We start from the raw sequence: 16,750 nt of genomic DNA, 5'->3' as shown, positions 1-16,750 counted from the left end.
TCTGGTGGGGTTGCTATAGGAGGGGTTTCTGCTCTGGTGCGGTAGCTAGAAGGGGCTGGTGCTCTGGTGCGGCTGGCTGGAGGCTTTGATACTCTGGTGGGGTTGCTAGGAGGGGTTTCTGCTCTGGTGCGGTTGCTAGGAGGGGTTTGTGCTCTGGTGCGGCTGGCTGGAGGCTTTGATACTCTGGTGGGGTTGCTAGGAGGGGTTTCTGCTCTGGTGCGGTTGCTAGGAGGGGTTTGTGCTCTGGTTCGGCTGGCTGGAGGCTTTGATACTCTGGTGGGGTTGCTAGGAGGGGTTTCTGCTCTGGTGCGGTTGCTAGGAGGGGTTTGTGCTCTGGTGCGGCTGGCTGGAGGCTTTGATACTCTGGTGGGGTTGCTAGGAGGGGTTTGTGCTCTGGTGCGGTAGCTAGAAGGGGCTGGTGCTCTGGTGCGGCTGGCTGGAGGGGTTTGTGCTCTGGTGCGGCTGGCTGGAGGCTTTGATACTCTGGTGGGGTTGCTAGGAGGGGTTTCTGCTCTGGTGCGGTTGCTAGGAGGGGTTTGTGCTCTGGTGCGGCTGGCTGGAGGCTTTGATACTCTGGTGGGGTTGCTAGGAGGGGTTTCTGCTCTGGTGCGGTAGCTAGAAGGGGCTGGTGCTCTGGTGCGGCTGGCTGGAGGCTTTGATACTCTGGTGGGGTTGCTAGGAGGGGTTTCTGCTCTGGTGCGGTAGCTAGGAGGGGTTTGTGCTCTGGTGCGGCTGGCTGGAGGCTTTGATACTCTGGTGGGGTTGCTAGGAGGGGTTTCTGCTCTGGTGCGGTAGCTAGGAGGGGTTTGTGCTCTGGTGCGGCTGGCTGGAGGCTTTGATACTCTGGTGGGGTTGCTAGGAGGGGTTTGTGCTCTGGTGCAGCTGGCTGGAGGCTTTGATACTCTGGTGGGGTTGCTAGGAGGGGTTTCTGCTCTGGTGCGGTAGCTAGGAGGGGTTTGTGCTCTGGTGCGGCTGGCTGGAGGCTTTGATACTCTGGTGGGGTTGCTAGGAGGGGTTTCTGCTCTGGTGCGGTAGCTAGGAGGGGTTTGTGCTCTGGTGCGGCTGGCTGGAGGCTTTGATACTCTGGTGGGGTTGCTAGGAGGGGTTTCTGCTCTGGTGCGGTAGCTAGAAGGGGCTGGTGCTCTGGTGCGGCTGGCTGGAGGCTTTGATACTCTGGTGGGGTTGCTAGGAGGGGTTTCTGCTCTGGTGCGGTTGCTAGGAGGGGTTTGTGCTCTGGTGCGGCTGGCTGGAGGCTTTGATACTCTGGTGGGGTTGCTAGGAGGGGTTTGTGCTCTGGTGCAGCTGGCTGGAGGCTTTGATACTCTGGTGGGGTTGCTAGGAGGGGTTTCTGCTCTGGTGCGGTAGCTAGGAGGGGTTTGTGCTCTGGTGCGGCTGGCTGGAGGCTTTGATACTCTGGTGGGGTTGCTAGGAGGGGTTTGTGCTCTGGTGCGGTTGCTAGGAGGGGTTTGTGCTCTGGTGCGGCTGGCTGAAGGCTTTGATACTCTGGTGGGGTTGCTAGGAGGGGTTTCTGCTCTGGTGCGGTTGCTAGAAGGGGTTTGTGCTCTGGTGCGGCTGGCTGAAGGCTTTGATACTCTGGTGGGGTTGCTAGGAGGGGTTTCTGCTCTGGTGCGGTTGCTAGGAGGGGTTTGTGCTCTGGTGCGGCTGGCTGAAGGCTTTGATACTCTGGTGGGGTTGCTAGGAGGGGTTTGTGCTCTGGTGCGGTTGCTAGGAGGGGTTTGTGCTCTGGTGCGGTTGCTAGGAGGGGTTTGTGCTCTGGTGCGGCTGGCTGAAGGCTTTGATACTCTGGTGGGGTTGCTAGGAGGGGTTTCTGCTCTGGTGCGGTTGCTAGGAGGGGTTTGTGCTCTGGTGCGGCTGGCTGGAGGCTTTGATACTCTGGTGGGGTTGCTAGGAGGGGTTTCTGCTCTGGTGCGGTAGCTAGAAGGGGCTGGTGCTCTGGTGCGGCTGGCTGGAGGCTTTGATACTCTGGTGGGGTTGCTAGGAGGGGTTTCTGCTCTGGTGCGGTTGCTAGGAGGGGTTTGTGCTCTGGTGCGGCTGGCTGGAGGCTTTGATACTCTGGTGGGGTTGCTAGGAGGGGTTTCTGCTCTGGTGCGGTAGCTAGAAGGGGCTGGTGCTCTGGTGCGGCTGGCTGGAGGCTTTGATACTCTGGTGGGGTTGCTAGGAGGGGTTTCTGCTCTGGTGCGGTAGCTAGGAGGGGTTTGTGCTCTGGTGCGGCTGGCTGGAGGCTTTGATACTCTGGTGGGGTTGCTAGGAGGGGTTTGTGCTCTGGTGCAGCTGGCTGGAGGCTTTGATACTCTGGTGGGGTTGCTAGGAGGGGTTTCTGCTCTGGTGCGGTTGCTTTGTGCTCTGGTGCGGCTGGCTGGAGGCTTTGATACTCTGGTGGGGTTGTTAGGAGGGGTTTCTGCTCTGGTGCGGTAGCTAGGAGGGGTTTGTGCTCTGGTAGCGGCTGGCTGGAGGCTTTGATACTCTGGTGGGGTTGCTAGGAGGGGTTTCTGCTCTGGTGCGGTTGCTAGGAGGGGTTTGTGCTCTGGTGCGGCTGGCTGGAGGCTTTGATACTCTGGTGGGGTTGCTAGGAGGGGTTTCTGCTCTGGTGCGGTAGCTAGAAGGGGCTGGTGCTCTGGTGCGGCTGGCTGGAGGCTTTGATACTCTGGTGGGGTTGCTAGGAGGGGTTTCTGCTCTGGTGCGGTTGCTAGGAGGGGTTTGTGCTCTGGTGCGGCTGGCTGGAGGCTTTGATACTCTGGTGGGGTTGCTAGGAGGGGGTTTGTGCTCTGGTGCAGCTGGCTGGAGGCTTTGATACTCTGGTGGGGTTGCTAGGAGGGGTTTCTGCTCTGGTGCGGTAGCTAGGAGGGGTTTGTGCTCTGGTGCGGCTGGCTGGAGGCTTTGATACTCTGGTGGGGTTGCTAGGAGGGGTTTGTGCTCTGGTGCGGTTGCTAGGAGGGGTTTGTGCTCTGGTGCGGCTGGCTGAAGGCTTTGATACTCTGGTGGGGTTGCTAGGAGGGGTTTCTGCTCTGGTGCGGTAGCTAGGAGGGGTTTGTGCTCTGGTGCGGCTGGCTGGAGGCTTTGATACTCTGGTGGGGGTTGCTAGGAGGGGTTTCTGCTCTGGTGCGGTAGCTAGGAGGGGTTTGTGCTCTGGTGCGGCTGGCTGGAGGCTTTGATACTCTGGTGGGGTTGCTAGGAGGGGTTTGTGCTCTGGTGCGGTTGCTAGGAGGGGTTTGTGCTCTGGTGCGGCTGGCTGGAGGCTTTGATACTCTGGTGGGGTTGCTAGGAAGGGGTTTGTGCTCTGGTGCGGTAGCTAGGAGGGGTTTGTGCTCTGGTGCGGCTGGCTGGAGGCTTTGATACTCTGGTGGGGTTGCTAGGAGGGGTTTGTGCTCTGGTGCGGTTGCTAGGAGGGGTTTGTGCTCTGGTGCGGCTGGCTGAAGGCTTTGATACTCTGGTGGGGTTGCTAGGAGGGGTTTCTGCTCTGGTGCGGTTGCTAGGAGGGGTTTGTGCTCTGGTGCGGCTGGCTGAAGGCTTTGATACTCTGGTGGGGTTGCTAGGAGGGGTTTCTGCTCTGGTGCGGTTGCTAGGAGGGGTTTGTGCTCTGGTGCGGCTGGCTGGAGGCTTTGATACTCTGGGTGGGGGTTGCTAGGAGGGGTTTGTGCTCTGGTGCGGTTGCTAGGAGGGGTTTGTGCTCTGGTGCGGCTGGCTGAAGGCTTTGATACTCTGGTGGGGTTGCTAGGAGGGGTTTGTGCTCTGGTGCGGTTGCTAGGAGGGGGTTTGTGCTCTGGTGCGGCTGGCTGAAGGCTTTGATACTCTGGTGGGGGTTGCTAGGAGGGGTTTGTGCTCTGGTGCGGTTGCTAGGAGGGGTTTGTGCTCTGGTGCGGCTGGCTGGAAGGCTTTGATACTCTGGTGGGGTTGCTAGGAGGGGTTTGTGCTCTGGTGCGGTTGCTAGGAGGGGTTTGTACTCTGGTGCGGCTGGCTGAAGGCTTTGATACTCTGGTGGGGTTGCTAGGAGGGGTTTCTGCTCTGGTGCGGTTGCTAGGAGGGGTTTGTGCTCTGGTGCGGCTGGCTGAAGGCTTTGATACTCTGGTGGGGTTGCTAGGAGGGGTTTGTGCTCTGGTGCGGTTGCTAGGAGGGGTTTCTACTCTGGTGCGGCTGGCTGGAAGGGTTGAGGCAGGAGTGGTCGTGCGACTGGAAGGAGTGGCGCTCTGGTGCGGCTGGCTGGAGAAATGGATGTGAGGGTTGAGACACTGGTCTTGCAGCTCGTGTGAGGGGTTGATGGCCTGTTGCAGCTGGTGCAAAATTCATAGGTGGCATCCAGCGCATTTCTCTTTCTCTCTGACCAATTAGCCGACACATTGATGACAACAAAATGAATGTTGTTGATTATAGACATAAAATTTGTCAATAGGATCATTCTGGAAATTGAATTTGAAATTTACAAAAGATTGCAATTGACTTAAGATGGGAACCAGCGCCGAAAGCACTATAACATTCATCTGAGCTGATGCTATTAAAATAGGAAACAAAAACAATGTTGAGCGTCCCACCCGCTTCCGTATTGATTTTGGGGTTAGTTTATAATAAAAAAGATTTTATTTTCTTCTTCAAAAAAACACAAATAAATTTTGACAATCTTTTTTTTTTTTTTTTTGGGGGGGGGGGGTAGCTCAGCCGGTTGGTTTTAAAAACATGTCGGGCGGCCAACTATAAAAAGCAGGACGCTAAACGTGTTTTTGTTTTTCTTTTTTTATGGGGGGGGGGGGCTTTATGTCGAAACGTTACCTTTATTTAATTTCAAGCAGTTTTGGGGTGCGACCACGGGGTCAAACGGGGACGTCTGATTGCATTAACATGGGAAGACTCTATAGGATATAATAGGTAAAATTATGAATAAAAATATCGTTCTTCTGACAAGACACTTCGTACCTTCGTACAAGACACTTCGTACCTTCTTACAAGACACCCCCTACCTTGTTACAAGACACTCCCTACCTTCTTACAAGACTCACATCGTTATTTACCTCGTACTAAATTGTAATTTCTGCATCGTTTATGATTAATTTATGCTTTAGTGATCGGATGATTATGAAATAAAAACGAATCAAACCAATTATTGTTATTTTGTTGGGACCAAGGAGCCATTTCGACGACTGCTTTGTTTTGATTTTAAAATATTGATTTTAAAATATTTATAAACAATAATTATGGGCGATTGATGTTGTCCTTGGCGGACATTAACTTATAAAAACTATTAATTTCACATTAGAAAAAGACATTCACATAATAAACAAGATTATTATATGTATCTCAACGAACAATAACTTTTTTAAGGAATAAACATTTTAAGGAAGGTACAACGTGACTCGGCTGGCGGTACGAAGTGACTCAGCCGATAGTCACTTCGTATTCTGCCCACAGTACAAAGTGACCAATGGTTATGGTACGAAAGTGATCAGTTTATTTCCACAGTATCAAAATCACAATCAATATCAAATCACAGGCAATGTAAGTTGGAAATTAAGAAATAAGTAGATGTTTGATAGATAAGATTACATTAAATGAATAATAAAGCATGGACATTCATGAAACAGTGGGGGACCCATAAAGAAGCAAAGCTTGATTACGGTCATGGTTACCTGAGCAAGCTTGTGCATTTAGCCGATAATTATTTAAATTTATGTGTTGTGAAAGACACCACTCCAGAAAGGAAAACATTTCCGGAAAGGACAAGTGTCCCGAAGGTACGAAGTGTAAGGTATATACGAAGTGTCTGACAGTATGGTGCATTATGGCTACCTCGAACCATGGACTCCATGATGGAGGTAGAAATCTCGAACCTGATGCATTTGAGATACAGATTCAAAGTCATATTATTCTCACCTGTTTAAATCACGCTTGATGATGTCTCGAACTCTTCGCCGCAACCTTTCGTTATCTCGATGCAAATATATCTCTGCAATGGGTCCGTCCGGGTCGCAATTGGCTAGTATATATCTGACAATACGTCCAAACTGAGCGCCATTCACAGCATGATACCCCCATCATCGCTAGTCTCCGCTCCTCGGCGGACACGTGAACTCTTGAAACATTGGACATTTTTTCAGACGTATAGATGTAGCACCATCAGTATCAAACACTTAAGTGACATCATTAACCTCTCTTCGCGAACCCCTGTAATTCCTACAATTCAGACTACAAAACATCTTTTCAATTACTCTCTGCTAATCCGCCGGCCGAGAGTCCTATGAGTGACAAACTTCTTCCCAATCTGACGATCCAGACAACAAAACAGTTTTTCAGAGCTCCGTTAATGGCTGAGAATGCACAAACAATGTGTCGTTTTTCTCTTATGAGAATACACCAGAGAGCAATTTCAAAGGCGACAAAATGTGCTAGATGTTGCAACTATTACCAACTGAAAGGACACCCTAAATGGTTAATTCCCCCTCAAAATAGTTAACGGCCTGAACTATCGACCTTATCAGAGTCTTTCTTTATTAAAGTCTTAAAGATCTATTCATTAAATCAACTCCCCCTAAAGCCATTATACACTTTCGGTACAGACAAAAACAAAAAAGTTCACAGATTTACAAATAATTTACAGGGTTTTACAGAAGGCATGGAGAAGGTAATGGTGAAAGACTTCTCTTGAAATATTACTCCATGAAATGCTTTACTTTTTTAGAAAACATTAAAACAATTATCAATTCTCGACAACGAGAATTACGGATTTATAGTAAACACATGTCATGACACGGCGAAACGTGCGGAAACAAGAGTGGGTTTTCCCGTTATTTTCTCCCTGCTCCGATGACTGTGATTGAGCCTAAATTTTCACAGGTTTGTTATTTTATATATAAGTCGTGATACACGAAGTGTGGGACTTTGGCAATACTGTTTACCGAAAGTGTATAATGGCTTTAATACACTAAAGAATCCTGTGGAATCCTACAAGGAAGTTTAAAAGTGCTGTACATTCGAATTTTAAATGGGGCATGTGGTACTTTTCGTGGCTGGCCCAGATTTGTAACCTTTCTCTTTGTTGTTTATTTTGTAAAGATTGTGTGCTGTTGTCGTATATATGTCCGTAGTCTTCATTTAAATGTTTGCGGCGTTTCTATTTTTTAATAATGCTCTTAACCAATTAGTTTTTTTTATAAATATATATTTTTTATATGAATTCAATTTCTAAATGTTGACTGTGCCTGTAGTTGCTGGGCACCTCTAAAAAACAGTGTTTAACTGAGAGGTTTCCCCCGAGGGCAAATAACAAGATTAATAGAATTAATTTATGTAGGCCTACCCCCCCCCCCCCCCAACACACACATTGCCACCATTTGTTTTACACGGATCCACGCGCAAAATACATCTCATGGTTTGATCACAAAAAGTTTATTTCTCAAGTCTCCTCAAGTTCAAGCACATAACCCTCACATTGTGCACACATTACACACTCATTGCTTGACCCCCATAAACCCAAAAGAAAACAAAACAACTTCCACGGAATCACTATTTGGTGATGAATGGCTTTTTGAAAACACCGAAATGTGTGCTTGCATTAACATGTATACATAATCTACAACATAATGTGTAGTCCTGGTTTACGTCACTCTAGAACAATTTTGTTTTCTAAAAATAATTTATAACATGCCTGCTTAAATAGCATACTAAGTAATAAACATATTAAAAAGTGTGTAAAAACGCTGGACACCTTGGGTAATTGTCAAAGACCAGTCTTCTCATTGGTGTATCTCAACATATGCATCAAATAAAAGTCAATCTGTGAAAATTATTACTCGATCGGTCGTCGCGAGATATTAATGAAAGAAAAAAACACCCGTTGTCACACGAAGTTGTGTGCTTTAAGATGCTTGATTTCGGGACCTCGAAATCAAATTCAAATATTTTAGTGAGAAATAACATCTTTCTCGAAAACGACTTTACTTCAGAGGGAGCCGTTTCTCACAATGTTTTATACTTTCAACATCTCTCCATTGATCGCTAACAATTATTTTGAGTAACTACTAATAGTATCCAAGTACCTTTAATATTAATATTTGCAAATTTTCAGCAACTTCCAAAAAGTTTGCAAAGTGATGGAAAGGTGGGTGTGCTAGAGCAAAGTGTTTGATTTAAATTTAGAATCGTATAGATGTATTAGTGTGGTTGAGTACAGTAATAAGTGTGCATTCGTCAATGAGTAAACTCGTAAACGAACACACACCCTCCGGATCACCCCACTCAAACACATCTACAATCCGTGTTGTATTTATGTGTCAATAAATATCACAATATAAACTCATGGTGTGCGTTATCTCATGGCAGATTATAAGTTATGAACAGAATCACAAAATTGTACTCAAAGTGTCGAGATTTAGGGTAGGAGATCATGGTCGGTTGAAAAAAAGTCAACATACAAAACACAATTAATTAAATAAACCACCGAAAAGAAAAATATTGCGGTTTTACGGAAGGCTCTACGCATGCGATGTGACCTTGGCATTGAACCCCAACGCTGTATTGTTGGACACAATCACTCTTCACGGTTATGTAAATTGTACTTGTTTGTCATGGGCAAGTCATAGAGCTGTTCTTTTATATAGCTCTATGGGGCAAGTACATGTACAAAGTACAAGTAGCCCTACATGTATATGGGGCGCCGTCTGTCAATGAATTGTTTGGCACTTTTAAGGCATGTTTTTACCATGGTTTATAGCAATTAGATGTAAACCATAGAAAGTGTTGCCAAATCCTTTTTATGGTTTACATACCAGTAGTATTTGATGTGTGTAAGTTTATGGTTTACAAACCATGAACATGCAACAAACATTTGTAAATCATGGTTCATAAACCATGGAAACTTTACGCATCTTTAAAACATGGTTTATAAACCAGAAAAAATTAAGCATCAAATTCATGGTTTACAAATCATGGTTTATAAACCATGAAAATTGGGTCGTCTTAAAAACATGGTTTATAAACCATAAAAATTGAAGCATGAAAATCATGGTTTATAACCATAAAAATGGGAGCACGAAAATCATGGTTTAAAAATTATGGTTTATAAACCATAAAAATTGAGGCATTTAAAAAACATGGTTTATAAACCATGAAAATTGAAACATGAAAATCATGGTTTACAAATCATGGTTTATAAACCATAAAAATCGTAGCATGAAAAACGTGGTTTACAAATCATGGTTTATAAACCATGAAAGTTGAGGCATCTTGAAAACATGGTTTATTATCCATGAAAATTGAAAATTGAAACTCATGGTTTATAAACCATGAAATCGGAGGCATTGTAAAAACATGGTTTGTAAACCATGAAAACTGAAGCATCAAATTCATGGTTTATAAACCATGAAAATTGAGGCATCAATGTAGTTTACAAATCATGGTTTATAAACCATAAAAAAATGTGCACCCACAAATCATGGTTTATAAACCATAAAAAATGTGCACAAATCATGGTTTATAAACCATAAAAACTGAACGTGGGTTAATTGTGTTCAACCTCCTACCCCAAGCATTCTTGCTGATCATTCTTGCTGCAATCTAGACTGGGCCCCTGTCTTTATCCGTCGCTGCCGCTAGATCCAGTGATTCCCATTGGATACAATGCACGTGCAGTGACGTGCATAGATGCCCAAATAGTCACTGCTCTCAAGTCCGCAATAGAATTTGACTGCATATCTATACTGGAAATGACAGAGGTCAGAGGTTAAACTACACGCATGTTTTACAATTTTAGAGCCCGGTCTCTGGCGTTATTCACGAGCCTTATGCAACAGTCAGCAGTGGGCAACCGTACACACACCCCCACGTACCGGGCGAGACATGTACACGGCGGGTTGAATTAATTGACAAACGGCACGTTTACGTGCCGGTTGTCAATTTATTGTTTAGCGGTTTTTTATGGTTTGTAAACCATGATTTGTGAGTGCACATATTTTTATGGTTTATAAACCATGATTTGTAAACCATATTTGATGCCTCAATTTTCATGGTTTATAAACCATGAATTTGATGCTTCAGTTTTCATGGTTTACATACCATGTTTTTACAATGCCTCCGATTTCATGGTTTATAAACCATGAGTTTCACGTTTCAATTTTCATGGTTTATAAACCATGATTTGTAAACCACGTTATTCATGCTACGATTTTCATGGTTTATAAACCATGATTTGTAAACCATGATTTTCATGTTTAAATTTTCATGGTTTATAAACCATGTTTTTTAAATGCCTCAATTTTTATGGTTTATAAACCATAATTTTTAAACCATGATTTTCGTGCTCCTATTTTTATGGTTTATAAACCATGATTTTCATGCTTCAATTTTTATGGTTTATAAACCATGTTTTTAAGATGACCCAATTTTCATGGTTTATAAACCATGATTTGTACACCATGAATTTGATGCTTAATTTTTCTGGTTTATAAACCATGTTTTAAAGATGCGTAAAGTTTCCATGGTTTATGAACCATGATTTACAAATGTTTGTTGCATGTTCATGGTTTGTAAACCATAAACTTACACCAAAAAAATACTACTGGTATGTAAACCATAAAAAGGATTTGGCAACACTTTCTATGGTTTACATCTAATTGCTATAAACCATGGTAAAAACATGCCTTAAAAGTACCAAACAATTAATTAACAGACGGCGCCCCATACATGTACACGATGGATATGCTAATGAGACAGCATGTGTTTTATACAACAATGTGCATTGATTGGTTTATACATGATGATGTTCATATGGCTCCCTCCGTAATTAGCCTAACGAAACCAAAACAATGTGTGCGCAATTTGAATATACTGAAGCCACAGAGAGTGCTTGTGTATTTTTGGAAGCCCTATTGTTTTCTGTGTCATTTACATTAGTTTGCAAGTCAAGACACGCCAGCAAATTTGAAAATAAACCCCAATGAAAACACAACGATTTCCACGAAACACTATGTGTGATGAACATTTCTCTATTTGAAAACACCGACGAAATGTGTGCTTGCATTTTACATGTACATAATCTACAAATACAACACGATGTGTATTCTTGGTATATATACGTCTTTCTAAAACAAAATTTATTTTTCTAAAAATAATTTCTAACAAATAAATAAACATATTTAACAAAATTATGACTGCTAAAATAACATTAAATGTAATAAACATACTACAAAATGTGTACTTAAAGACACTGGACAGTGGACACCTTTGCCAATTGTCAAAGACCAGCAACTTGGTGTGTCTCAACATTATGCACAAAATAACAAACCTGTGAAATTTATAACTCAATTGGTCGTCGAAGTTGAGAGATAATAATGGAAGAAAAACACTCTTTTTACACGAACTTGTGTGCTTTCGATCATATGCTTGAGTTCGGGTCCTCGAAATCTAATTCTGAGGTCCCGAAATCAAATTCAAATATTTTAGTGGAAAATTACTTCTTTCTCGAAAAAACCGTTACTGGAGAGGGAGCCGTTTCTAACAATGTTTTATACTATATCAACAGCTCTCTCCATTGCTTGTTACCAAGTAAGTTTTTGTGCTTACAATTTTTAAATTTTAGTAAATACCAAGTGTGTCCACTGCCTTTAAATGTAAAAAAAAAAATAAATAAATAAAAAAAACATTTTAATTGCAAACTTTCAGCAACTTTCCAAAAAGGTGCTAAGTGATCGAAAGGTGGGTGTGCTAGAGCAAAGTTAAGGGAGTAGAGGCATATGTTTATATTTGGTTACAGTTTAGTGTGCATTCGTCAATGAGTAAACTCGTAAACGAACACACACCCTCCGGATCACCCCACTCAAACACATCTACAATCCGTGTTGTATTTATGTGTCAATAAATATCACAATATAAACTCATGGTGTGCGTCATCTCATGGGGGAAGACAAATTATGGTTTTCTCGAACAGTTGTACTCAAAGTGTCGAGATTTAGGGTAGGAGATCATGGTCGGTTGAAAATAAATCAACATATAAAACACAATTAATGAAATAAACCACCGAAAAGAAAACTATTGCGGTTTTACGGAAGGCTCTACGCATGCGATGTGAACTTGGCATTGAACCCCAACGCTGTATTATTGGACACAATCACCCTTCACGGTTATGTAAATTGTACATGTCATGGCGTGTATAAAAGTACATGTATACAAGGGAAGTAGCGGCTCCCTCCGTAATTAGCGTAACGAAACCAAAACAATGTGTGCACATTTTGAATAGTACTGAAGCCAGAGGGGGTACTAGAGCGGCAGCCCAGAGCACTTTGGTTAAAGGAACGAGGTACCAATATTTGAGTACAGGAACATTTAGTGGATAACCTGACATAGTCAGATATGGATGTCTGCCAGGGACCCCCCGCTGTGTGTAGCACGTGGACCCCCAACAAAGAGGCAAAATAATGGGCTGAATCAAACATTCTAGGTACCACATGAAATCAAGTGGAAATGGTCATTAACATCATGCTTAGTAAAAAATATCAACCGCCAGACAAATTGTCTGCTGCATTAGGCCTGCCAGACACCCCCTCCCCCAAATATTTAGTGTACAAACCTATGGGTTGAAATTCACCAGTTGTCAAATTACCTCAGATTTACATGAAACTTTGTGTAACTGTTCCACTATGGCTAAAATGAACACAAACCAAAAACTAAATCCATACTTCATATCGTTTCCGAGATACAGCCTCTTAAAAAATGCTAAAGTCTCCCCCTTTTGGCGCTCCGCCCCCGAACGACCGCGCGTCGTGGTGATATTCTTTTCAAACGTTAAGAGCCCGTAATTTAATAACGACACCAGCTGTGTGGCTAAAAATTGTATGCTATTTAAGTTGTGGCCCTTGATTCATAATTTGGCTGCACTGGGCCTGACAGACACCCCCCACCCCCGGGGTAAAACATCGGAGGAACAACCTAAAACCAAATTGAAATTACCAATAGTCCTAATGCACAGTTCTTAACAGAAGACAACATCAGCCGCCAGACAATGTTTTGCTGCATTGGGCGCGGCCCGACAGACACATATACCCTCCCCGGGTTAAACATCAAAGGAACCACCTGAAACCAAGTTGAAATGACCAATAGCAATAATCTTAATACAAGTATCAACTGCCAGACAGCAGTTTTGCTGCATTGGGACCGACAGATGCCTCCCCTCCCCCGGGGTAAACATCAAAGGAACCACCTGAATTTAGTATTGACTTCTTTCGGTTGCTGCGCGCAGGTGTCGCATCACGCTATGTTACCGTATTTGGTCATTCGGAAAACTGAACACGGCGGAAAGTTGAAACCGCCACACCGGGGGAGTGGGGTTGTCTGCCGGGCCCAATGCAGCAAAACTTTCGTCTGGCAGTTGATACTTTTATTAAGAATATTGTTATTGGCCTTTTCAACTTGGTTTCAGGTGGTTCATTTGACGTTTAACCCGGGGGGGGGGGAGTTGTCTACCGGGCCCAATGCAGCCAAACTTTTTTCTGGCAGTTGATACTAAGAATATTGTTATTGGTCATTTCAACTTGGTTTCAGGGGGTTCCTCTGATGTTTAACCCAGGGGGAGGGGAGTTGTCTGCCGGGCCCAATGCAGCAAAACTGTTGTCTGGCAGTTGATACTTGTATTAAGAATATTGTTATTGGTCATTTCAACTTGGTTTCAGGGGGTTCCTCTTATGTTTAACCCGGGGGGGGGGAGTTGTCTGCCGGGCCAAATGCAACAAAACTTTCGTCTGGCAGTTGATATCTGGCAGTTGATACTTGTATTAAGAATAATATTGTATTGGTCACATTTCAACTTGGTTTCAGTGGTTCCTCTGATGTTTAACCCGGGGAAGGGAGCTGTGTCTGCCGGGCCAAATGCAGCAAAACGTTCGTCTGGTGGTGATTGATACTGGACGTCAAAGAATAGTGTGTTTGGTCATTACTTGGTTTCAGGTGATTCCTTTGTTTAACCCGGGTAAGGGAGGTGTCTGCCGGGCAAAACATTTGTCCGGTGCCTGATAATGTCTTGTGTTAAAGCCATTGGACCCTTTCGGTAAACAGTATTGTCCAAGGCCCACACTTCGTGTATCACAACTTCTATATCAAATAACAAATCTGTGAAAATTTAGGCTCAATCGGTCATCGGAGTCGGGAGAAAACCCACCCTTGTATCCGCGCTTTTCGCCGTGTCATGACATGTGTTTAAAATAAATCCGTAATTCTTGTTAACGAGAATTGATATTGTTTTACTGTTTTCTCAAAAAGTAAAGCATTTCATGGGATAATATTTCAAGAAAAGTATTTCACCACTACCTTCTGTAAACCCTGTAAGTTATTTGTAAATCTGTGAACTTTTTTTTTTTTCTGTACCGAAAGGGTCCAATGGCTTTAAGAATAGTGCAAAAGGCCTTGGTAATTTCAACTTGGTTTTAGGTCGTTTCTCCGATGTTGAACCCCGGGGGTGGGGGTGTCTGGTAGGCCCAATGCAGCCAAATTATGACTCAAGGGCCATAACTTAAATAGTATACACCTTTCAGCCGCAAAGCTGGTGTCGTTATTAAATTACGGACTTAACGTTTGAAAGAATACCACCACGACGCGCGGTGTCGGCCGGGGGCGGAGCTCCAAAAGGGGGAGATTTTAGTATATTGTAAGAGGCTGTATCTCAGAAACGACATGGAGTATGGATTTAATTTTTGGTTTGTGTTCATTTTAGCCATAGTGGAACAGTTAAACAAAGTTTCATGTAAATCTGAGGTAATTTGACAACTGGTAATTTTCAACCCATAGGTTTGTACACTAAATATTTGGGGAAGGGGGTGTCTGGCAGGCCTAATGCAGCAGAAAATTTGTCTGGCGGTTGATTTTGTTAACTAAGTATCATGGTAATGACCATTTCCACTTGGTTTCATGTGGTACCTAGAATGTTTGATTCAGCCCATTATTTTGCCTCTTTGTTGGGGGTCCATGCGCCACATGCAGCGGGGGGTCCCCGGCAGACATCCATATCTGATTATGTCAGGTTATCCACTAAACGTTCCCGTAGTCAAATATTGGTACCTCGTTCCTTTAACCAAAGTGCTCTGGGCTGCCGGTCTATACGTATTTTTGTGTAATTTGGAAGCCCTGTTTTTCTGTGTCATTTACCTTTGCAAAAAGTGAACAACATGCGTTGTTCCAGCAAATTGACAACCTTGGTCAAATCGGGGCTTCATCTTACACTTCGTTCCAACACTGGGATCGTGAAATATAGTCGTCCTGCTGATAGCCGGCCGTAGCCTACATTATTGGCTGAACAGCAAATAAAATAGCAAATCTGCGGGGGAATTCTGCGTGCATGGCTGCAGAGAAATAACCGCAGTTCATGCTTGAAATAAGTTTCAGGCTTGAAATCAAGTCTACGGGATGACTAAACTTGTGGACAAGTCGTTAAATCGGCCGCACGCGCTGAGATAGTGGTCTCGCGAGATCACTGCTTTCGCGCAAACTGATGGCTCCCCGATTTCGACTCCTCACTCCTCATTAACGAGGAGTCGAAATCGGGGAGCCATCCGTTCGCGCGAGAGCAGTGATCTCGCGAGACCACTACCTCAGCGCGTGGGGCCGATTTAACGACTTGTCCACAAGTCTAGAGTCGAAATCGGGGAGCCATCAGTTCGCGCGAGAGCAGTGATCTCGCGAGACCACTAGATCAGCGCGTGGGGCCGATTTAACGACTTGTCCACAAGTCTACGGGATGACTTGAGAGGCCACTTCTACGTCGACGACACTTTGAAAAATTATGGTAGGTTAAATTAAAATGAGAACGAAGGCTAGAACGGTTCGGCTTCATGATGAAACTCGATATCCATTCATGACTGACTTCATTACAGTTTTGCCATAATATTTCTAGATGAAGACGAGTTTCGTCCAGCAGTAGGGCGCCGCGGGGGGGGGGGGGGGGCTTTGCTCAGTCTGTGCTGGCAGGAAACAATACAACCAAAATAGTAAAGCGTTTTTGAAAGTTTATTCTGAAGTAATTGAGTTTCAGGCCTGCATTCTCCTGCAAGCATGCGAGTGCATTTGGCCGACTCGGGCAATTTCCGTTTTAGAACTTTCAAAAGCGACACCAAACATTCAGTAGAATATAAATTAAAGGTTTTTCAATTAATTTGTTCGAAACTTACCACCAAGAATCCACTTCCGCCGTCCATAGACCCAATATAAAAAGGCGTGCGCACTGTGCGAGAGTGTATGTAGCTTTCATAACTTTCTCATTCGGACACCTGTTTTCACGAACAACATTCTGACACACTTGTTTTTTAACAGTCCCCTTGTATAGCGCCCCCTCAGTCAGGCAGGGGAAAGATTAAAAGTTTCATCTGACGTCACACTTGGGTACACTTCGTACACTTGTGAATAAAGTCCATAGAGCTATATGGCTCTATGATAAAGAATGATTAAAAAAGACATCAAGCTTAAAAGCGCTCCAAATGAAATGACAACTAACTTTATGCGGGGCTTATGCTTCTCATATGTAACCTGTCAAATTTGACCACTCCAATGAACATGTTACAGATAAAAAACACTCTTAAATAATAGGATTTGGAAATGAATTTTTTTGATATAGAACATGTGATGATGTGTATTTATAAAGCTTTTTGAGAAACATTAACTTTGAAGTAAAATGTGAATATGGAAAAAGAAATAATTTTTTCTGCGGCTTGGCTCAATGGAAGGACTCTTAAAAAGCAGCATCTAGCAACAGAGCTCAAGCAAACTGATC

This window comes from Asterias amurensis, chromosome 4, assembly GCF_032118995.1.
Source record: "Asterias amurensis chromosome 4, ASM3211899v1".
NCBI lineage: Eukaryota > Metazoa > Echinodermata > Asteroidea > Forcipulatida > Asteriidae > Asterias > Asterias amurensis.
Note: the sequence above shows the minus strand (reverse complement) of the source record.